The sequence below is a fragment of the Manacus vitellinus genome, unplaced genomic scaffold, assembly GCF_001715985.3.
Source record: "Manacus vitellinus isolate BGI_N305 unplaced genomic scaffold, ASM171598v3 scaffold_6_pilon, whole genome shotgun sequence".
NCBI classification, from domain to species: domain Eukaryota; kingdom Metazoa; phylum Chordata; class Aves; order Passeriformes; family Pipridae; genus Manacus; species Manacus vitellinus.
This window is the reverse complement of record NW_021940750.1, coordinates 28,607,623-28,632,487: the sequence shown is the minus strand read 5'-3', so window position 1 is coordinate 28,632,487 and position 24,865 is coordinate 28,607,623. Positions and strand designations below refer to the sequence as shown.

General features: G+C 39.1%; 1 protein-coding gene across 4 annotated transcripts in view; it reads left to right on the top strand.

The window, feature by feature from the left end:
• Positions 1 to 10,983: 10,983 nt before the first annotated feature.
• DICER1 (dicer 1, ribonuclease III) overlaps positions 10,984 to 24,865 on the top strand; it is an 81,725-nt gene continuing 67,843 nt past the window's right edge. For all 4 annotated transcript variants that reach the window (XR_003916270.1, XM_029964102.1, XM_029964100.1 and 1 more), the window contains exon 1: positions 10,984 to 11,020. The gene's annotated coding sequence lies outside the window, so the exon portion shown is untranslated. The remainder of the gene's footprint in view (positions 11,021 to 24,865) is intronic.

Sequence of the window (24,865 nt, the reverse complement as noted above, 5' to 3'; positions counted from 1 at the left end):
GGCTGGTGGGCAGTCTGTTGTCTACCCATTTTCCATCAGATATGTGCGCTGTCAGAATAAGGAAGTTTTTCCTGAATTTTTGACTGGGTTTTTGAAAAATGCCAACCTTAAACTGACCACATTTGGTAGTTCAATTTAGCAGCAGAATTCAGATGGACAAGGGTACTGATCTGTTAAGACTGTTTCTAAAACCCACTGGTTTTGAGCAAATGTGGGTAGCAGATTATTGTGAAGTGTAAGTGACAGGAAGTGTTTGAGGATCATTGGATAAAGGATGTTTGGTGTTCACAGAAGCACCATTAAAGGGCAAGTGACAACTATAAAAGGATGGTTCAATGTCATTGTAGTCATGTAACTTAACTGCAAAGTGTTTCATTGTGATTTTATAGAAAGTGCAAGGAAAGATACACCATTAAAGACAGAACCCCACAAAACATTTATGGGGCAGATGACTAAGAACTGAGGAAATGAGTTAAACAGTCACATAAACTACAAACTGACCTGGATATAGCCTTTGCCAAATTGTAGGAAATTTTCAGTACAATGGTAGGGGAAGCACAGATTACAGTAAAAAATGACAATCAGTTTTCAATGCCATGAATATTTTTGAGAGATTGAGCTCTAAAATGTATTTTTATTCAGTTTCTAGATTGTAATGAATGTGTCTACAGAATTTTATGCAGAGCTTGAGAGTTCAGCTGTTTGAAAATGATTTTTTTTATATAGCAGTGATTATTTTATCTATATATTTAATAGAACTGTAAAACCATTTTAAGAGTACCTGTAAAATTCTGTGTATGTGATACGATTATTTATTAATTATGACTCATGAGAATGAACGTTAAGCTATGCATTGGTTGTGTCATCCATTTGAAAACTGGAAACTGCAAGCTGGAGAAGAGTTTTTAATGAACAGCAGACTTGAAAAGCAGGGGAAATGATTGAATATAATTGTGTGACTCTTGAAGCTGCATAGCAATATGTTATTTTGTGATGTTAAACTTTCAGCTACAGTTGCAAAATATACTGAGTGATTAAGCTACTTTCTTCCATTAAAACTTCCGGAGGCTGAAATTTCTACATGGTGATATTTGGTGTCTAAACACACTTAAATCCTCTACGTCTTCTGGACACTCTCAGTTTACTCCAGCTCAGTATGACTGTAACTTCTTTAATCAAGTAATGCTCCATTGAGTTTATGGGGGTACCATGCAATACCCATTGGGTTTCTTTAGGGTTCTCTGCAACAATCCTCACAAAATCAGAGCTGTAGGAGATTAATCTGCCCAGCGCATGTGGTATCACATTCAGCCATCTAACATGATAATAACTGTGCATTATCACTTATGCTAGCTTTAAATACTTGGAGTCCCTTCTTGCCAAGCACAAATGTGAATGCATCCAGTGATGTGTTCACTTCCTCTACTTCTGTGGAAGTCAATGCAACACATCTGTGTGCTAAGCACACACTACAGGACCTGGCCCCGAGGGCACTTAAATCAACATTAACCACATAGGCCAGGAGGTCCCTGAAGCCTATGCAATGCCCTTAGTGCTGGATCCCCTCAAAAATCCAACATACACCAACCATACCACTCACTTCAGTTACCTCCCCTTGTACACAGAGCATTTGTTTGTCTAAATTCTGCAGGATCAACCCTCTAAAGAGAGGAAGTTAGAAGAGCAGCAGGGAACAAATAACTGGAAGATGAAGATGAGGTTTCAGGCTGGGATATAGCCATGGAAGTTTCCAAACTGCTACAGCTGAAAGCTCACACTGACAACAGGTTGCCTGCTGTTTCCATTGAGCTGTTTCCATAGGTGGCAGATCTGAATGGAGGTAAAACCCCCTAACTTCTTTGTATTTCTGCATTGTGCAGTTTTTTGTCAGGTAAATTACTTCCAATTCTTTCCCTCGGAACACCACTGATAACAATAATTTGCAGTTGCCCAACTTAGGATCATTCACATTCCAGGTTTGTATATAAACAGGACATACAGTAGGGCTTGTTCCCAGCCACACCACCCCAAGATTGTGAAGCTGTTCGTGCAGGAGGATGGGAGGTGCATGCACATTAAATGATATGGAAAAGTCGTGTTCTGAGCGGCACAGCTGTCCATTGCTCTACACAACTTCAGAGCCCATGAAGGGTTAAAAATTAAACCTTATTTTTTCAAATGCCATAGTCATTTCAGGGTTATCTTAACTGAAATTGTGGAACATGAAAGTATTTCTTTCCTCCACTAAATGTAACACATGGTAAACTTCCTTCCACCTCAGTGGTACTTTCGATGACTCTTTTCCAGGCAGCTGCTGCTGCTGATACTGGAAAATGAGACCCAGTTATTTTTTCCCCATAGGGGAGGAATATCTACATTTATGTCTCTAGAACATAAAATTAATGAGTGATTAATAAATTTTTTTCTTCATGAAAACGGTTAGAAGGACCAATAAAAATAATTTTATCTTTGTGAGAAATACTAAAATCTATCATTCCAGGAAAGACTATTTACTTGCCTTCACTGCTATGTTCAGGCCAGGTAATATTTTATTCCCCCAATGGTTTCATGACTTTCACTGGGCCTTCCTGGAATTTCTTTGATTCACAGAATAGATTTGCTGTGTGTCCAAGGACCAATTTGTACAGGGGGGTCCTGGTCCACAGCTGTGATTAAGACTGTAACAGAAAATCACCATTGTTTACTTCAAAATGACTGGTGTGATGTAAATCAAGTGACTTTCAAAGTATATGCTGCTCAGTTTTTGAGAGAAGCAATGCAGTCATGTTTTAATGCCAAATAAGTTACACAAGTCAAATAAGAATTTTTATTGTAATAAAAAATTCAACTTCTGCTTTTGTCTTGAACAAAACATTTTAGTAGGCATACCACTTTGTGCTATTGTATACTGCTTTGTAAAAAGCTGAATAAACTGTTTTACCTTTTCTTGTTAAAGTTCTCCAGTTTAAAATGTAAAGTGCTAGTTTGCTAAAGGTTTATGAGGGACTTCATCCTAAATAAATAATTTGTAAGTAAGGAATGTAATATTTAAAATACATGTTCCTCTTTGGCAAGTGGTGAGGAATGAACTTTTTTTTTTAAATGAGAACAAATGCTGGGAGGATTTGAGTAGTATCCAGATATACTGAAGGAGATGCATTTTCATGTACTTACAAATACATTTCTTAACACTTTCAGTCAGGTTTGTATTGGATGTTTGCACTAGTTGCTCAAAGCTAATTTTTGTGAGAAAGAACTATATTCTTATGTATAGCTGGTACACTGAAAAAGCAAATGTTTTTAGAAACTGCTATGCTTTAATAAGAATAGTATTTACTAGTGAATAGTTCCAATTTATTTTACAAAATCTCTAATTTTGAAATAAATGGACAGGCTTCCTGTATATAATCTGTTATCTGTGGCTTTGTCCTTTTTCTCACAACAAAATACCTTAAAACATAGTTTAGGGGAGATCACCATTTAGTTCTAATTGTTTAATTTATTCATTGTTATTATTGTATATCTTATCTATTGTGTATATTATTTTTATCTATTTATACCTTTTCATGCCCAGAAATTATATTCACTTTTTAGCAGAGTAAACATTGCAAATTCATAAAGTATGTTGTTTCCCAACTACCCAGAAAGTGACTTTTCATTTTAGAGGAAGAATCTAGACTTTTATTCTGGTCAATAAACAGATGGATTTTAAATTTTTATAAAGGTGAAGAATTATTAATTTATTAATGCATAGAAATTGGCATTATAAAGGCAAGCCATGGGAAACATTACAAAAACAGTTGTGCTTAATTAGTTACTGTTCTTACAATTCAGTTTATCTGGACTGTTTCTATGTCCATGTTTAGACTTGTGGATTAGTAAATTACTAGTTGCAGTATCCATTCATATTTACTATGAAAAGGAAAATAAAGTACAACAGAGTTGCAATACCATCGGATTCAGCCCCATGATGTGTCTCCTGAGAAATATATCTGAACTGGATAAACACAGAGAAAGGAAATGGTATATGGAGAAAGGAGTAGGAATGCTTCTTCTCTAAAAGTTTCATGCATTAGGAATTATAAATATTCCTCTATCCTGCTACAAAATCAAATCATCCCACATGCTTTCAAAGTGTTTCTAACCACTCTTGGATTAGCTGGTACCTGCCTATAGGACCATCCTCCCCCACACCTAAGCATAGGCAGTAAGAGGATATTCATTATGCTGTTGAGAATTTGGAATATTAGAGTCCAGTCCTGTTAGCAGTGCAGACTTCCAGAATCATAGAATGGTTTGGGCTGGAAGGGACCTTTAAATGCCATCTAGTCCAACCCTCTGCAGTGGGCACCTTCCACCAGATCAGGTTGCTGAGAACCCTTTCCAGTCTGATCTGAATGTTTCCAGGTATGGGGCATCAATCACCTTTTCATCACTATAACTTTAAAATCTGTAAATACAGTTTGAAAACAGTAGCTTTTTTTGGTGTCATGAATGACAATTAGGTGGAGAATAAAAATGTTGTGATTTTTTTTAATTGGATTAATTTTTTTGCAACTGACACTATGGTTAGGAATTTGCAAGTGGACTGGGGAGTGGAGGGTGTGAAGTTCAAATAGGCAAGATGGGTCATCTCAGAATGTGGAAGCAGAGTAAGCTTTTATAGCAGTATAAGATCCAAACTTTAGTTCAAATTCAAACATAATAGGACAAGAATTGTACCAGATTTCTTTTAATTACTCAAGGATAAAAGTAATTCTGTTAGAAACTGCAAAAATAATCTCCCTTACCCTTGGTGTGTAATCAAAATTTTTGTAGTTTAAAAATGATGCAAATGCAGCATGGGAAACACATCCATCTGGATCTTGGCAGCAATAAAGACAAGAACAGGCTTCATTTCAGACAAGGAACCCTATGCATGTATACATACAGTGAGTAAGCACTTTGGTTATGCAGGAGCCCAGAGTTCCAAAGGATAATCTGTGGACATTACACATAGATTCTGGTTAGTAGTGTATAAAGAAAACTTTGTCCTCTCTTCAGTGCTCATTTTACCTGGCTGGTAAACAAAAGCCAGCAGGGTGAGCTGGCTTCAAATTGGTGAGCAGATACAGCAAACCCTTAGACTTGAGCTGTGATTTCTATTAAGATACCAATATACAGTGATAACCTTTTTTTGAGTTGCTATTTCTACTGATGTTACAAGGATTATTTCCAGGAAAGCTAATTGCAGCAGTTTATGAAATGCCTTCTGTAACTCCATTCCTTGGTGAGATGGTACCACTAACTTGCCACAGTCCTTGTCAGACTGTACACTTTATCTTGGAATATCATGTAACATATGATCAAAGCAAAATGTAGAGCTCCATCTGCTGTAAATACTTTGAATTGATTATTTTTAGGTTACTTTTTCATGGCCGATTTGTACTCTGGGGAACTGATTTATCACTTTGCCAATATGTATTTTCTGCATGTTAGCAAGAATCAGCATCAATACAGATTTATACATTGCAAAGTGGTATTTCTTGGTTCCCAGGCAAAGAGGAGCATTCAAAAGGGTATTTCTCAAGGACATTAGGAACTTATGTTAAATGTCATATGACAGATCTTTTGTATTTGTCATTGCAGCTGCTTGTGAAAAAGGGAAACATTGTACCCATTTTCAAAAAGGGTAGGAAGGGGGGCCCTAGTTGCTAACAACCTGTGAGCCTCACTTCTGTGCCTGGGAAGATCAGGAACAAATCCTCCTAGAAGTTATGCTGAAGCACATGGAGGACAGGGAGGTGATCTGGGACAGCCAGCACACCTTCACCAAGGGCAAGTCCTGCCTGACCAGCCTAGTGGCCTTCTATGATGGAGTGACTGCATCAGTGGGCAAGGGAAGGCTTACAGATGTCATTTATCTGGACTTCTGCAGTTCACACAGTTCCCCACACCATTTTTCTCTCTAAATTGGAGATGGATCCAATGGGTGGACCATTCAGTTGATAAAGAACCAGTTGCATGGTTGCACCTAAAGGGTAGTGGTCAAAAAGCAATAGCTCTCTCTTCTGGGCCATACACAATTCTTTGTCAACTGTGTTTCCGAAGGAAAGGGGAAGCAAGTCATACCTATTCCTGCCTTGGTGGTTTTATCAAGTGCTCCCTGACTGTGTTGTTGCAGGTGCCAATTTCCTGTCTGAACCCCTGTTCAGACTGGGCTTCCCTCCACACCCTGCAGTTGATGTCCAGAAAAAAATGATCTTTTGTCTCTTCTGACTGTGTCTGTATTATGATATTCTGGACTGGGGAGATGCTGTTTAGTGATGGATCCTAAGGGAGGAGTTTGGGATCATCCTTTGCCCCAGAATCCTTGCCAGTCGGCATCAGGGTTGAGCTCAGAGACTTCAGGAGTCAAACCAAACCAAAGAATCACACAGAACAACTGAGGTTGTGAGGGATATGTGGAGGTCCTCTGGCCCTGCTCAAGCAGGCTCCCAGGATTATGTGCCCTTGCTTTGTGAGCATGTCCAAGGATGGAGACTCCACAACCTGCCTGGGCAACCAGGCTCTTCTCTTCTCTTTGAGAAGAGCTTGGCTCCCTCATCTTCATTGTGTTTTATGCACAATGCTAAGACACTCACACTCCCCCCAGTCTTCTCCCAGATGAAGAGTGCTGGCTCTCTCAGCTTCTTCTCAAATGGCAACAAGGAGAATTTCCACTGGCCCTCTTTTGGAAATGCCTCTGTTTCAAGAAATTGGAGATATTAGTCTTCCTCTCGCTTTCTTTGTCAGCTGTGTGATTACACTTTGGTGTGGTGGTGCAGAAGCAAAGATGGAAGGTGCTGCTGTCTGTCACCTCCCATGAAGGTGGTTGTAGTGGAAAAGATGCCTTTGTTGATTTCCCACCTCTGTATGAACAAGCCCATGCTCAGTCAGGAATCCAACTGCAGGTTCCTCCTCTCATCCCAGTCACTGCCCTCAGCAACCCCTCGCCTTTCCCACTTGCTCTTCTGTTTCCCTGCTGGTACAAACCTGAAAGGAAACAGTGCAGTGCTCAGCTCTTCAAGGGCTGACATCACCCGGAAACCTGGGCAAAACTTCTCTTTCTTGCTGCCCGTGTTCAGGAGACTTTTTAGTCACACCAAAATCTTCTGTGACTCTTTTCTTTTTTTCTTGTTTTGATGTATTTCTTAATTCATAGGAAAATTAAGGCATCCAAACCCATTGTAGGTTTGATGGCATCAAAAGAAGCCAAAAAATATTTCTAGAGCAGTTGGAAGCCAGTTTTGGTTTAAAAATATTCTTTCTCTGTGAGACATTCCAGAATAGCCAACACAATTACAAGTCTTGTGGCTGAACTGAATTTTGTTCCCCATTTTTTTTCATCCACTGGTAGCTATAGGAGGTCACAAATGGATTTGTTTCCTAACACAACATTTATTTTTCTTCATCCTTATTCTTCTTTACCAATCATCTGAGTTTGAGGGGTTTCTTTACTGACGTGTCACTGTGATAGAGACACTCTAGAGACCATAGCACAGGTAGAAGATGATGGAGGAGATCATCAGTCTGGAGAAATCCAAGGAAAAAGTAGAGAAGTTTGCCTGGAAAGAATTTTCTGGAGAGAGAGGAGTCAGTTTCCAAACTATGTCAGCTCATGTCCTCATATCAGCAATTTAAAGAGGTTAAAAAAGAAAGCAGTTAAAACTATTGAAGTTTCTCTTGCGCTAGGGAAAATATCCTTGGAGTTAAGAAGTCTGAGTCACTGAAGTGTGAAAGTACACCAAAAATTTTTTTTAAAGCATCTTAGGGCAACACAAAGATTTGTGCCACCTAACACCTTTTTAAAATCTCAGCTCCAGTTTTAGAAATGGAATCTGTTCAAAATAGGTTATTATTTTTTCCAACTTCCTTCTCTATAATAATACCTGCAGCTTTTTCTCATAACACATTGCAGGTGTTATTACTGCACTGTGGCTTAAAATGTTTGCAACTGCTCCTTCCTGCAGTGATTCACAGCTATGAACTGGAAAACCTGGTAGCCAGACTAGGGGCTGCTTGAGACGAAACCCGCAGGGAAAATTTTCTTAAGCAGAGTGCAGAATAGACACATCCTTTCCTGGACAGAAACTTGAATGCAACACTTCAGCCCAGATTTTCTCAGTAACTGCCCGCTTGTTTCAAAGTCCACTATTGAAATAGTGCATGACACAAGGCCAAAACAGCATCATGGCTGGTACCAACGGGAGGGAACAACAGAGGTCACCATTGTCTTGCAGGAAGGAATCTCTTCAGAGTCCATTTTAGAACCTGATGAGACGAGTGGAGCCAAAAAGCCCGGTTTCCACTGGTGTGATTACAGAGTTCTGTAGCATGAACAAAGAAAATTATTTGTGACATCATGATTTTTTTAATGTCAATTTTCCTCTTGTCTAACAGAATTTTTTTTTACTGTTACTCAACAGGAAGAAACAGAAACACCATCCCCCCAACCTTTACTGATGATTTTTTAAAAAGGGGGAGATAAATGTCTCTATTTTCTTGTCTTTTAACAGTTACCCTACAGAGTAAAGATCAGTATTTCTAGTCCTAAAGATATGGGGAAGGTTGTAACTTGGTACATTGTTTCTCATTCTTTTCTGGATTTTAATAGATGGGCTATTGTATTCTTTTCATCCCACAGCCTGTTTGCTTTGGTTTTATGGTTGGTTGTGTGTTTTTTTAACCAAGATCTGAATGCCAACCAGTTTGAAGTATGTGGAATTTTTTAGAGTTGCATATTACATTGATGACTTCATCTCATATTAAAAATCTTTGTAAAGAATTTGTGAAATCAACATAAAAGTAAATTCTTAATTTAGGCTTAAGCTCTGAAGGTTAGCTGTCATTATACATATATATATATATATACGTGTCTTAGAATGAAGAGAGGTTAGTGGGGATAGAATTGTAAAGAATAGCACAAATTTTATCCTAACTGTGCTTTTAAATCAAAAACTCCTGTCAGCAGGCAGGCTCGAGGAGGAAGTAGCTGTGGAGAAAGACACCCTTTTTTATATGAAAATAACTTCCAGAATTCTCCTGGCATTCGTCTGTTTTGTTTCCTAAGTATTCTGCTTGCTTTCTCTTTGAACCTACTTGAATTGGATAAAATTCACTATTTAACCATGGCCTGCATTAAGGAGGGTTTCTTTCTGTTCTATTTTATGTTGAAATAATAAAGAATGCCAATTTCCTTCAGTACTTCAGCTAAAATTGGAAAAATAGACCCATATGTTCTGATGTTCCCACTGGATAAGACTGAACAGCTGCCCCTCTTCCTCAGCTTTTGTCATGGGATATAATTATTCTTCCATCCATAAAAAAACAGAAGGATGCCTGTTCAATGCTAAAAAAATACCTAATACTGTAACATTTAACAACATGGACATTACAGAAGATGTGCTCTAAACAGCAACAGAGGTTGAGCCAAGAAAATACTTAATTTGATAATATGTCTGGCCTCTATATCACTTTTAATCTGAAATAATTTTACTAAGGTTGGTTTAAATTAACCTTAGAGTGCTCCAATTAGCTTTATATTCTCATATTGATTTTGTAGGCACAGTTATACTAAAGAAGATGGCAAGTCCCTAGTAGAGAGCAGATGGGACGAGGGAGGCTGAACCTCCCATCACAGATCTTTCATTGGATACACACTGCCTTCAGCACAACTAACAAGGGCAGTGGCTGGCAAGACGTGGCTTTGCATTGCATTTGTGGTCATCTTCTTTACTAGGCAACAAGGACAATCTCTAACCAGTCCTTATGCAAGTGTATGTGATCACAGGACAGGAGTCTCTTGGTCACCCGGCTTAACACAAGTGTAACTGGTTCTTCACCTGTGGCTGAAGGGTTTTGGTGGTGGAAAAGCCTTACTCTACATCACCTGTTTAATCCCAGATATCTTAGGACACTTTTTAAAAAATATAGTAGTAGTTAATAACATCTACTCAAGCAAGGGAGCATTGCCAAGAAACTGGAGTGAGACTAGTGGTGCAGTCAACAATCTGCCTCAAGCAATGACAACGGGAGATGTTGGTTTTGGGAGCCCACATAAACCCAACCCCTCCCCGCCATAATTTATTCTTCCTCCACATGGGCCGAGCACGGCTGGGCTAATGGCTCCCGGGTGAGAAAGCAGCCCTTTGCCTTTGGCAGGAAGGTCACGGCTGATGGAACTGGCCACCTGTGTGCATGGAGCGGTGGCATTTTGTTACAGAGTCATGAGAGAGTTCAGCACTGCTCTGTCCATACACTGCCAAAAGGGGGTGGCCTTTTTCCCTACGGCTTGCCACGCGACAGCACGACGCCATTCCCTCAGATCCGCCCCTCCACGGCCGGCCCAGCCTCAGCGGGTCCCTCACCCCCACAAAGATGGCGGGCGCCGCCTCCCGCCTCGGTGCACGAACCCGCCCGCGCGCGTGCGCGGAGGGGCCTAGCGCCTCGCAGTCCTGCGGCGGGGGAGGGGAGCGCAGCCACGCACGTGACGCGCCGGGACGACCCTGGCGGCTCAGCGGGACCGCCGCTGTGTCCCGCGTGTCCCATTGGCCAGCCTCAGCGAACCTTTTCACCTTTTTAACCCGGCCCCGGCCTAGCCAATACGCCGGGCTACCTACTCATACGCGTGGGGAATGACGGAAGCGTGCGGTGACTTGCGCAGGGCGGCATTCTGCGCGAGCGGGGTTTGCGCCGCGGGCGCTGAGGCGGCCCCCGTTGGTGACGGGCGGGCAGGGGCGGCGGGCGCGCTACCGTTTTGCGTAGCGCCGGCCCGTTAAGCCAGCGGGGCGGAAGGAGGGAGGGGCGCCGTCCCGGGCCCCAGGTGAAACTGGGGGAAGGGGGGGCCCTACAGCACTGCGGGGACTGAGGCGGCGGCGCGGGGCAGGAAATGCGCGGCAGGGGGGGGGGGTGGCGGGGGGGGGCGAGCGGCAGCAGGAGCACAATGAGACGCGGCCTCGTAGATGGAGTGAAGCGACCGGCTGAGGTCCCGTCCGAGCAGGTAGGAGATGGCCCCCGGGGAGCTAGCATGGCGGCCGAGCGCGCGGTGTTTGTCGCCGCCACGCGCTCCGCCGGCCCCGGATGCGGTAGGAGATGGCGGCAGGGTTGCTTTCCATCCCTCCACGCGTGGGCCCGGGCACGCGCTGCCCCTTCCTCCGCCGCCAGGCGGCACCAGCACTGGCTCCCGGGGCCGGGGTCGCGCTCCGCGGCAGCTCCCGCGCCGGCCGGGGGCCCGGCCGGCCGGGCCGCGCCCCGGGCCCCGCTCGGCTTTGTCTGTGCTCAGCGCCCCCGGGGGCTCCGCGGCCCTCCCGCCGTGTCCTCGTGGGCCCGAGGAGAGCGGTGGGGGTTGTAAAGGAGTTTCCAATCTGCAGCGCTGGTGTGAAAGGCGGTGTGAGAAACTCCTGTGGCTCCGCACGTTGCTTCCTTTCCGTTCTCTTCCAGTGTAAACGAAGGCAGACGTTGTGCTGTGTGATTGTGCGTTGAAAAAAAGAAAGATTATAAAGATGTATATTACTGCACAGGAGTTTGTTGCTGTGTTAGGTAAGGTAGCCTGAATGAGTAGAAAAAGGGTTGTGATACTGATACCTGTTAAAAAAAAAAAAAAAAAAGGATTTTTTTGTGTATTATATTTAAGGAAAAATTAGTGTTTCAGAAAAGTGAATCTCATAGTGACTGGTGAATCTCAGTTACTAGCTAATAGTCCGAGGAATGTTGGCACTTATGGTGATCAGTATTCTGAGTCCTGAGTATTTTGGTGTTAAGGTTCTGGTCTTCAAGTTATGTGGTGGACTCAACTGGTGAAAGTGCATAGATTGGGAGATTGTTTTCTCTTTTGTTTTCCTAAACGTGGGAACCAAAACAGTTAACTTTGCAGACACTCGGTTTGCACCGTTTTACACGTTTTCTTCAAATGAGCCGCTTTGGATGCTCTGCTGAAATGCTGATGGCACGTGTGTGTTCAGTAGGCTGGGTGGTGCTTGTTTTAGCAAGTTCATACAGACACAAACTGAAGTTCATTTCTATTATACCATAATTATTCTAAATTCTTCTCTTAAGAGAGTCTTTCCCATTGTCTGTCTCTATAAGATACATTGTGGTCTGTGACCTTTGAAGGTGCTACTAGAAGTTTTCAGCTGGAAGGTATAGTGTTTAGTAATTGGACTGTTACTTTATCAATTAATCTGTAGAATTAAAAATTACGTAAATATTCAGAAGTGTTGACCCTGAATTAGCTACTGCAGTTCTTTAAAGCATCTTAGTGATACAGTTCTGTGAAAGTGGCAGCTCAGTACTTGGCAATCACAGCGTGATGAATACTAGAATTAACAATTAATTGAGAATGAAATGGCATCAATATGCCATTGTATAAATCTGTTCCAAGTCCATATATGTAATACTGAATTCAGCTTGGGTATTTTCTCTTCATCTCTCTTCTACCCTAAAAGGGCTGTATTAAACTTAGAGAAAGGTAGATGGAAAATCGACTGAAGCTTTTCACCCGGTGCAGGACATACCAGTGAAGGGATAACAGACATGAAACAGAGAGTCATGAAAAAAGTAGCATAAGGAAGTGTTGTTTGTTTGTTTGCCCTGTTTTTGAAAGATTTCTGTATTCTACAGATTGGAAAGAAATGCCATACTCCTTTACACTGTGCATAACTAAAAGACGTGGTGCAGCAGCCTATTGGGAATGCCAGAAGTTTACAAGAAAGTGGAATCTATTAATTTATACTGAAAATCATCAGAGACTATAAAAACAGGAGTATCTTTTCAGTCTTGGCAAACAGCAAGGTGGCTAGTCCATGGTACTTCTGCTTGCCCTGTGATTATACTGTTTCGTACATGTCCACCACTGGTTACTGGTAGAGGGAAGCTAACAGAACTGTTTTGTCTGATATGTTACACCAGTGTTTTTCTAGAAGTTATTATTTTTTTTTTTTTTAGAAATACCTTGGTCATCTGTAGCCTACAGGAAGGAAAAAAGCAAACCCTGCAGTTCAAAAACCCAATATATTGCCATTTTTTTTGTGCAGTCCATAGATGTTTCTCATTTCCTGCTTTTAAAATACATACTTTGCCAGTTTTTCAGCAAAGTGAATGGATTTGCTTTAACACAGCTGATCAGAATCCAAGTATCAGGACTTGACCCATGTTTGCTTTCAGTATGAACTGACTAAATGTGCATTGATCTGTACTGAATGCGAATTACTGGCAAACCCAAATGCAAACGTGTATTTTTCCTGGAAGAGCAAGGATTCATTTAGTAAAATGGATAATAGAGCTGAAATACTCTGATTTCTCTTTAGATAAGCTGTAGTGTATAAGTGAAAGCAAGAGTTCAGAAAGATTTTGTAAAGGATTCTAGGCTTTAGGGGTGATGAGCATTATAGGAAGTGCTAAGGCTACAGACAGGATTTTTATTTCAGGGCATAGGTTAAGTCTATCAGGCAGCAGGTAGAACATCAGAACATTCTGAGATGAGTTGTTCTGTTATTCTGTAATTCTCTGTGACCTTTTTTTTCCTCTCATGTAGGTGATACAAACTAGGGGGTACCCTGAGCCTGCTACATTGTTGGCTCCTGTGTCCTGATGCCTAGCTATGTAACCCCTGACCATCTGTATCCCATCACCTTCATGTGTTCAGCAGTAATTTCTTCAGACTGATAACAGAACTTTGATTTTATTCATTTATTTATTTTTTTAGGAAGTGGCTACCTTTAAAGAAACTAGAAGTGTAATTATAGTATTGTGTAGAGCGGGAGTGTCTGTATAATTGTGTGCAGTATGCTTTTAGAATACTCTATACTGAAGGCTAAGAATAGTTGGTGTAGATCAGAAAGCATGATTTTTCTTTACATCTTCCAGATATCTTTTTGTTATCCTTTATCCTTTTGTGACTTTCATATGTATCACGATAAACCTGAAGAGAAGAAACCTGATACATAGTAAAAACTAAAAGTTAACTTTTTAGCTGAAGTTACTGCAGTCTTTATTGGAATGGCAAGGTTTGGTGTTCAAACTGTGTTGATCGTTTGGGGATGTGGTGGATTTAGGAATGTAATTAAAGTAAGCATTCTAGAATGCATAATCTAGATAATAAAGCAGTGCCCACTTTAATGTATGCCATGATATTATATTAGGTGAACTCTTGGTAGATCTTGCACACCTCACTTAGTAACATCACAGTTTTTCAAGTTTGTGTGTTGAGCAGTATCTCTCAAATTCCCGTGTTATTTCTGCTCTGTCTTGCAGACTACATTAGTTAAATCAGTTTTCCATGACATTTGTCACCTTCAAATTTATGAGGTCAAGAAGCAGAGAACTGAAACCAGTATCAAGGAATTTGCTTGCCTTGTTGCACAGCTGCAGGTGTTGAAATCCCCTTCTGGTGGGAAAAAGAAGGAAGAGTAACTTCTCCTTTCATAAACACTCCTGGATCCAAGAGACTTTAGTACCGCTTGTCGTGACCTTTCCTTGAAGTGCAACTTACTTGTGAATCTGATCTGTGTTTTGGTTGGTGTAGGTGTTACTTTTGAGTCCCTTCTTACCAAGGGAAAGAACCAAAAGTGTTCTCTCTTGATCTTTGGTAATGTAATAGTAGAATAACTTGGTTTGCTGTGCTTTCTTTCTCTTTATGTCAGTGGCTCTGTACTTCTGTGATGTAAGCAGGCATGATCTGTTTCTGCCTGTGTTTTAAATCTGTTATTCTTCATAAAGAAATCAATTCCTTGGGATTCATTGAATAAATGTGAGAGATCTGAGATGCAGCAGGGTGACTGCTGACTTGAAGGACTGATTGCTGGAAACAAGTTTGGGGCTGTTTTAACTGGCCTTGGGATTTTTTTGGATGTTTTAAATTGCTTACCAATACCCTGGTGGTTTTTCATTTGTACACAGATGCACACACAAAAAAAGTGACCCCAATCCCCCCCCTACTGTGAATTATTAAAAACTGATTGCCAGTGTCTGTCTCCTCCTTTTGAATCTGATTCTTGATAAATTGTCAGGCCATGTAGCAACCTTTTCCTCAGCTGAGGTGCTGATAAGTAGCTGGGTAGTGGTAATAATAATTGGTCTCCTTGAAAATAAGAATTTTTAATTTTTTTTTTATCTTCTATTTTTGAAAACTGAATTAGAGTTTTTGACCTACCCACTTACTGACTGCATAAATCTCCTTTCCTTAGGAAGTGAGGCAAATACATCTTGCTTTTTGAAGTTAATTTGTTTGACTCCATTGACATGATTTGGCTATGCAAGCATGTCTGGGCTGGCTACCTTTGCAATTCATGTTGCTCTTTCGTTTGGAAAGTCTGCTTTGTTTCTTATCTAGATCAGGTTTCTTACAGCTTCTTTAAACTGTTACTGGCCTTTTGTGGTGTTTTTTGCTCTATATTTTCTTGTTCAAGAAGAAATGAGCAAGGCCTACCTATCTGAAGGTGAAGTTGCCTTGTAGCTGATAGTAAAAACTTCTAGAGGTTCTCTGGGGTTAGGACGTTTCCCAGGATTCAGAAGACCTAATTTACCTTACTGACTGGGTTTTGGCAAGTTAATTCAGGTATCTTTGTTTTCACCCCCTCCTTTGAATTGAACTTTCAAGTGCATAAATAAAAGGCAGTTTTTAGATGTTTATATATTTGCCTCTGTACATTAAAACATTTAAATATGTTTAAGCTGACTTATGAATTGGGGTTTTATGAATTCATAATGTTCATTGATTATATTTGATTTTCTTTAATCCGGATATTAGTGTCTGGTATCAATCTCAAGTAAGACTTCTAATTCCTCACTGAAGCTTTGTATTTCTGAGCAGGCAAACCTGTCTGCCTTGCTATACCTTTGTGGTTGATGGCTTTTGTTTTTGGAAGAGGACATAAAATGAAAGAAAATGCTTTGATCAGTCAATTGTTTTTAGTGACCCACAACCTTTTGCTATCTTTCCACTAAAGTTATATGTCCATATTGGCAACTTGCTATGTAAAGTTATTAAGAAGTGATGTGAGGTTTGTGAAAAATTATTTTTTGGAGGGGGGGGGAATCACATGCCCCTCTCCCCAGTTCCTGAAGATTCGTGGCTCTTGCTGTCTGACATAGTGCTGTCTCAATGACCTCCAAGACTGTAGAAACCAAATTATTCTTGGAGATGGATAATGAGCATGAAAAAGTATACTACTTCTTAAAACAAAACAAGCCCCAAACAAACCCATATTTGAACCTCTGTTTCTGCTGCATGTTCTTTAAGTCCCCAGGAAGATGTGTGTGTATTTGTCATTTATTCTTCTTGCTACTTAGTCTTCCCTGTTTCTGTGTGTGAAACAGGGAAACAAAATAAGAAGAAAATTGGAATATGAATATTTTCTACCAGTGTAATGAACAGAATCAGCATGAATGGCAGAGACTGTAAGGGGGAAGTGACAGAAGCATGTTACTGAGAGCCATGGGATTATCTTTCTATCTCTTTCATTATTTCTACAGTTACTGTCAGCAAGGTCTCATGCACTGCCTTACAATTTTCTGCTACTTGTAAAAAAAGTGTGTGGGGAAAGTTTTCCCTTTCTTCATTATTTCTAGAGAATATTGAACTCTGTCAGTGTCAGCCTCATGGGTTCATTGACACTAAAGAAAGATAGCAAGCTGTGACAAGGCAATAAGAAGCTGTCTGTGTACTTTCAAAGATTATAAATAAAAAATAAATGTATACCCAGGTGTTCAAGTCCATAGGCTTATATGCTGAATAGATCAGTTGACTTGTCTCCTGTTTAATCACAAAGACTGTGAGTTAGTGAAATCTTCCACTAAAGAAGTGTGGCTACATCATCAGCGGAGGGATTTGATAGGAATGAGTTTGAGCAGTGACAGGTGATGAAGCTCTGGAGGAGGAAGTGTGTAGGTTTTAGGAAGGCAATGCATTTTTGCCTTCAAGTATTTAATTGAAAAAAGGACTGGAAGAATGCCAAAACCATTTATGAGCTCCCTGGGTCTTTGAAAGACATACAAGCAGCTTCCAGGAGATGAGCAATTTTCCCTATAGTAATCTTTGCATAGTTAATACTTTGCTGTGTCAAAGTTGAGAAGTTAAACCTGCCTTGATTAATACTAAATTTTCTGGAAAATGGTCTTCTCAAGACTGTATTGCCTAAACTGAATAGAAGATAAGTTTCTAGTGACAAAATTGATGATTTGTTAAAACTGTCTATTGACCATCCTACTGTATGAGGGTCTACAAGGAATTATTGAATGATTTTAGGGAAATGTAGTGACTGGCATAATGATGAAGCAGGTGCTGATTTCTGGCAAGCATTTGGAGTTGTACGCCAATAATGCTTCTAATGTGTACATTGACTGCCAGCTATTAATAGTTGTTAAAACCTTTTATCGGTTCATCCTGTTACTGCTGTCTGCTGTCTCTGTTTCCTTTTGCACCATTCAAATAGTTATGGACTACACAGCCAGAAGTTTTGGATTTGGAAGTTTTAGGTTTATTGTCATTAGTGTAACACCATTCAGCAACAGTTGGCAGTAGAGAAGAGAAGCTGGTGTGTGATTTTAAATGACAGTCAAAAACGTGTTGAATCCAATTTCCTTGTTTTCTGTAATGCAGGCAGTCAAGTGGCTGTCAAAATGGATGACAACCTTCTCCTCATGCCAGCTCTAATACTCCTCTGATTCCCATCAGCTACTTAATTCAGCTTGCTGTACCAGGAGAAAACTTGCCTAGGTCAAGGGAAAAAAAAAATCACTTGGTTGTAGCATGCTGAACGAGTTTTCTCCCAGAGAGTCAGGCAATTGTCAAAGCTGTTAGAGAAGCAGTGACAGTGGGGCTGCTTCATCTAGCACTAGGTTGCCATCAGATTGAATCTGCAGTCTCATGAAAACTAATCCAAAATACCACTTTCCACTTGTGTTCCTTTATGAATACTGACTTTTCTCACCTATTAATTGGAATAATTGCTTCATGTTTTTCTCATCTGTCTACTTTCTCACTTTATTGTTAATAGCTTCTGTTATAGACAGGTGTGTTATTACAGTAATCTTGTTGTTTTGTGTATGAAAGTCAGCTGTGGAAAATCTAGGATATGAACCAAAGTGGGGGAAAAAAACCTTACATTATGTTATGAAAGTGGAATAAAAATACAATTGGATTTAATGACACTCCTTTAGCGAGTACTATTCTGAGGTATGAGCTGCTTCTTAGCAAAGGTAACAACAATCGTAGTGTGGTAGTTGAGATAGAACACTTAGACTGTAGCTGTTAGCTTGGGAAACTTCAGATCTGAAGTTATGCCTAGTTTAAAACCTCTCATTTTTAGCTAATGGTAATTTGGAGTTGTGACTCCATAATTAGGGATCTGTACAAGAAACTGCTTAAAATTCTAGGACTTATTTTCCATTTTTCCTCAAATGTAGTTGATTATATGTTCCAAGACAGTAGTAAAATCAGATACAAATCAACACCTAATAACATAAAAAATGAATGTTTCCTTTATCCAGTTTTCTATTCTTATGAAAGTGATGGGATAAGGTTTTTTTGTAATTATATGTTCAAGTTTTTGTGTATAATTTGATTAGCTTTAAAAGCTTTTGAAAGTGCTTATATTTTAGTGAGGGCAGGGGAAATCATTGTCCTGATTTAAAAAAACAAACAAACCCCCTAAAACCAACCACCATTCCCCCAAACAAAACCCAAATCAAAACAGAATAACTCCCTAGTTTGTTCACCATCAACCTGGTAGAGATTTGTAATCCTTCATTTGAAACCAAAACATTGGGAACCCAGACTATCCAGAGCAGAAGTCATTATATAATTATGTCGGAAGTTAAAAAGTAACAAGTTGGACTAGTTGAGAGTCGCAAGTTACCTTTGTAAATCAGGAAAACTTTCTGATTTTTTTTCTCCACAGCTTGAGTGAGATGTTTCTCCCCATCCCATAAATTTGCCTTCAGAGTAGAACTAGGGGTGGGCCTAGGCTATACAAATTTTCCAGACCATGGTTTTGGAATTTTTTTTTTCCATTGGCTAAACTCAATTTTGTGGTGAAAACTGACCGCTGTTTTTGTTAAAACATGTAATTAAATGGTGGTACATCTTAGATATGTTTTTGATATCATATATAATTGAATGGTGATATATCTTAACTGGCTATATTAGATCTTTAGTCAAGAATATCCAAAATGTAAACAGTGTGCTTCTCAATGTTACCAGTTGAGCGCTTCAAGTATGGGCTAAACTCGACTCTTGTTTCCTGTTGGATTTATAGGATAAACAATATTTACGAGTTCAAGTTTACAAGCATACTTCTAAGAATATTGGTTGACTGTATGTGTAATTTTTATATGAAGTGGTAGCCAATACTTAATGCAGAAATATTTTCAGTTGATATTATGTGACTGTCTAGAGGGTTAATTGAAAAGATAAAGCCATCAAACCTTAATATAAAATAGATTCTGTAAAAGTTTGCATTCTATTTAGGGGGTACATGATCATGGAGGTGCTACTCAAAACAGTAAATTCTTTTACCCGTTAGGCCTGTGAGGAGCATAGACTGGATCTTGGGCTGTAGCTTGCTGTGCATTTTAGATGGCATTTCTGCCTAGAGAAAAACCCCCAGGCTGTGGTATTTGTTGTTAAGCTTCATTTCTAAAGTTTTATGGTAAAGTGAATTAGCAAGATCATTTCATCTAAGAAACAGCTTATTCTGTGTGATTTCTTTCATTTTGTTGTTATTGTCTGACTGTACGTGTGGTCACAAATTACCTGGAAACAGTTGAGGAGACAGTGTATAGATTGAAGAGTAAGAGTGATGCTCTTGGGTGTTTAACCTTCCCACATTAAATGCATGTTAAAGTGAGGCCTGGGAACCTTTTATCATACAGCATTTTGTCTTACTGCTGAGTGAAAATGAAAGGGAAGCGATAAAATGTAAAGTGACTTTCCTATGTTTTGTCTGCATCAGAGATGTGTTTCTTCTGTGATTACTTTGACTGTACAGCCAACTACAGATTTTTATAAGCATATTTGAGAAAGCTAAAATGAAATACCAATCTAGTGAAATGATGGTACGTTAAACTTCTGCATATGCCACGTGTTTAATCGGACTAGAAGAGGAGTAATAAGGTCACTCTTCTCAGTGACAGCTTGTTCATAAGAGTTTAACACACTTGTACTTTTTGAAATAGCTTCATTGCTTTAGGTGATTAGTCTAAGTGTGTCTAACCGCTTGTCTGTGCAGCAAGGTCAAACTTGTAAAAATTATATACCTTTAAAATTTCATTTCAAAACTGTATTTCTCTTGCAAGTCTTAGAGGCCTAGACTTACAGCCTATGGATGCTTTTTCAGCATTTTTAGTATGTATTTGGAAGATGCTGAGGTAGCTTGAATTGTAAATTATGATATTATGAAAATGGCCATTTTTAAAGTAATTAATTGAAGAGAAGTGAGAGATTTCCTGTTGTTCAGTGTTGAGAAAGCAGTTCTGAGAAAGAAGAGGGAAATCTCCATTGAAAGTTAGGAATGTAATCTGCTTAAGTAATTGTGAAAGTCATACTAATCAATTATCTGCCTCTTTGGGCATCTTAGTGCATCTGTGTATGCCTACTCAAATAAGCAGCTCATTAGCTGATAGAAGCAAATGATTAGTCAATGAAATTGAAAGCCATTTGTATTTAAATATTTATTCTGCATAATTTAAAGTTTTTTATTTATTATTATGAAAAATGTAAGATATGTTTGCATGAATGAAGGTGTAAATTCTTTCCAAATACACTGTAGTATGCAGGGAGAAAATTGTCTATGTAATTAAATATACCAATTAGTAAGCTAAATGCTATGATTACTTGAATGTTAATGGCTGTGATGCTGTTCTCCTTGTTAATCAGATGCCTGTATTTGATGGTTGTGAATCAACCTAAATGATATCAATATGTATGCACTTGTTTCTAAAGAAAGCTACAAAAGCAAGATAAGTTCCTAACTGATGGAAAGGGTAGTTATGCAACAACTTTATATGTAAACCTAACCAATATAAATCAAGATTAAATTAGGGGTGTTAATGCCTCTGATTTAGTTGGACTTGGTGTATTGGGATGTTAATAGTGAAATAATTTACTTTAAAATGCTTGATTATCACCCTGTTTTTAAGCAAAATTATTTGGTGTCTAAAGACAAAATTTTAGTAAGGTGGCTTGTTTTTTTTTAATCTGAAGTATCTCTGCTTTTCCAAGACTTTGATCGCATTCATGTTTTTTGGTTTGCTTCTAGAAACTTGCTCCTTTCCTTCACAACCAGATTGAGTTCTTTGTCACTTAAATGCTGGCAGTGCTGCTTCTGATCCAACATATCTGGCTGTGTATTCATTACAGCAGCCCTGATCTCCACTTCTGTGCTGTGCTGCTTCATGGATGTCTTCAGAGAGCCTGGATTTGATGGACCTCTGGAGAAACATAGTCAGTCTGACCTGGAATTGGTCATCTGCAGGGTACTGTGAGGATAAATGAGAGCGAGAAAGTACTCCTAGTCCAGTACTCATTGTTAAGTGAAAGAATTGAAGTGTTTACAGAGCTGCCCAGACTTGAGGAATGATACAGTGAGAACTGCAAAAGATTGTGTGTGAATCTGAACTTTCCCAGATTCGGAATGGTGGAGATATGTTCCACCGCTTGTTTCATTCTGCTGTCATCTCTGTCAGAATGTTACCTGCCAGGCTGTCACTATTTTTTTTTTTTTTTTGGTAGGTCTTAATGTATCCAGAGTAGAACCTTAGGACACCAGCAGAAAGGGGAGCTATATCAGGCTCTGCTGATGGAGCTGTCAGGTCAGCCCCACAGAATTTGGCCTCATTTTTTTCTGAAAACTGAGAACTAATGAAATAAGAAAATGCCTCAGAGTTTTTGCTGATGGTTGTTTGATGTTGGCTACTGAATGTTGCTGCAATCAGCAACCTGTAAAACGTCTGCTGCTATACTTTGGTTATTAAATGATACCAGACATAATGATCGATGGTTAGGCAACTTCTGTGCAAACTACAACTAACGTGGTAAGAAAAGGATTCTTTCTTTGAATTAATATTTTCTATTTTTTGATAACCAGTGCTCGTGGACCTGGTAATTCCAGATAAAGCAAGATCTACTGTTATTTTTAGAAAAAAAGTCTCTACTCAAAGTTGTATGTTTATATATGTTTATATTCTGCCCTAAAAATGTAGTTCACAAGTGTTTAAATTACGGGACTGTATTTTATTATTACGGAAGGAAGTAACTCTCTTTGACTGATGGCTGGACCAGGGTCCTGTAGATACATGTGTCTTTTTCAATGCAGTATTGTGCCAGCTATACAGACAGGATCTGGAATTGAAACAAGCATAGGAATATATTAATTCTGAGTTGTGCTTGGCAGAAGAGATAATTGGCAGGCCCAGTACTGTATTAACTTAGTTACATTGCTTCCAGAACCCAAACTAGTGTCAGAAGCCATCAACTGTACCACTTTCAGGGATTTAATGCCTGAAAGTTATTACTTAGGCCTGAGTAATTTTAGATAATAATACAAAAAAGTGTAATTGTTTAACAATAATTTCATTATCTTTCCTTCTAATCTACCTCTATAATCATTAAATAAATATTTGGTAAATGCTGTATTCAGTAAACCACAACTTAATTTTGTCTGGAACAATCCTTTCATTTACATAGCTGGGAATACTTTTGCATATATGCAGGAATAGCTTTTGCTCCATTCTAAGAAATGAAGGGTAAAAAAATTACCTCCCCCTCTACCTCCCTTTCTTTTAAAGTCATAGTAGCAAGAAAAGCTTCAAAAACTGAAACAAACTGGTTTATCATTCCACAAGGAGGAACAACTTGGATACTGTTTTTTAGCCACATAGTAAGAGTATCCATCACAATAAATGTAACATGCAGAGCTGATGTGGAAAATAGGACTGACGCTGCACTGGGCTGAAAAGGTCTGAAAAGGACTGAAAGGACTGAAAACTGTAATGTAGACTTGGCGTTAGAGATAGATACCTATTAATATACATTGAGAGAACTCTCTCAAGGATACCTATTTTATCTCAATTTTTCCTTTTTTTTATCTTGCATTCACTCTGCTTCTGTGGAAGTTTGAGAGATGGATGAATCAGGAACGGATGTGTTTTCTGATTTGGGTCTGTGCCCTGCAGGGGTTAGTGGTGCTCAGTTGCAGCAGTGTTGGAGCGACAGGACCCTTTTGAACCAATTAGTTCACAACTGACATGGTTGGTGGTTTATCTGTTCAACCTTGTTCTACCTTTCCTAGTTGATCAGAATGGGAAAGGCTTTCAAAGGAGGGAAAAAAGCTTTAAAATATAAAGCTTCTCAGTCAATATTTAGACTCCTATAACCCCACATACTGGGGAGAGGAAGCTGTTCCAGTTGGGTTTTGTGGATCTTGAGTATTTTTATTTTTTTAATTCAGTCATGACTCCATATTTACTCCTAAACCTAAGAATTCCATTTTAGACATCTGTTAAAAATAAAGTTTTTTATCATCAGTGAAAACTTTTAAGTTACTCAGCACAAGAAGTCCTCAAATCTTTTCAAACCATTCTAGTTTTTTCTACCTCTACTTCAGGACTGACAATACACAAAACAAGTATGTCTCATCTTGTACTGTTATTTTTTACCACTTTATCTTAGATAAGGACTTCAGCTCTCCCATCACTACCTTTTTGCCAAGTAAATTCTTGAATATATCTGATTCAGTGTCAGTATCATGTCAATTGTTCTGGAAGGTCAACAGGGCTACAGATAACATGTGATGTGAAAATACTGCATGAGGCTTCAAGCTTTATACTGATAAAATGTAATATTTTGACTTCTCACCACTTTGGAACCCCAGATAGTATACAAATCTTGGCTTTATTGGACAATACTGAAAAATGAAGATTGATGCATTAAAAAAAATTAAAATTGTTAATTGATACATTCTGCTGCAATTTGTTTAACCGAAAAAAATTTAACAGAATGCTCATGTTGTATTCTAAATGCATGTATTTACATGGAGGGAAATAACAGTATCTTTTCCATTTTGGAATTAATTCAGATCATTTTACAATCATGCACATTCTTGCCATCATGGGAAATTCTGTTCATCTTCTCTGAGAGTCCTTGAAACACTCTTTGTATGCCACAGAGCATTTTCATAGAACTATAGAATTTCACAGCATTTAGATTGGAAAAGAACCATAAGATCCAACCATCAATGTAATACTGCCAAGTCCATACTAAACCATGTTCCTAAGTGCCACATCTACACATCTGTTAAATATCTCTAGGGCTGATGTTGACCACTTTACTGGGCAGCATCTTCACCTTTAGACATTCTTACATATTCCAAAAGGAAAAATAAAAAAAACAGAAGCAGGGGCCCTATGGAAATGTCTTAGAAATTATTCACATTTTTTCCTTCAATAAAATGAAAGAGCCAAGTATGTTTTTTGTTTACTGTGGTTTTTTTTTCTCCCTTCTGGTGTTCTCTCTCTGGAGATTGGATTCTGTGGTATCGGTGGAGCTTTGACTGTCTTCTGAATTTGGGAGCAAAAATAGTTTCTTCATGCTACATATTTTTATGGACTTTACTTCATCCCAGCTTCACATAAAAGAAAATTCCGCAAGTTTTTCACAGGGTAAGAACATGTGAAGACTAGTAGTCTTTCCTTTTTAGGAAGACATTAAAAACTACAAAGTTTAAAATATGGAATAAATAATGTGCTAACTTGTGCATTTTAAGGTTGCACTAGGAAGAGTTAGTTTGCACAGTTAATAAGGAACACTTTTTTGGGGTGATCTAAGGCTGGAATTCGTACACTGGTTCTT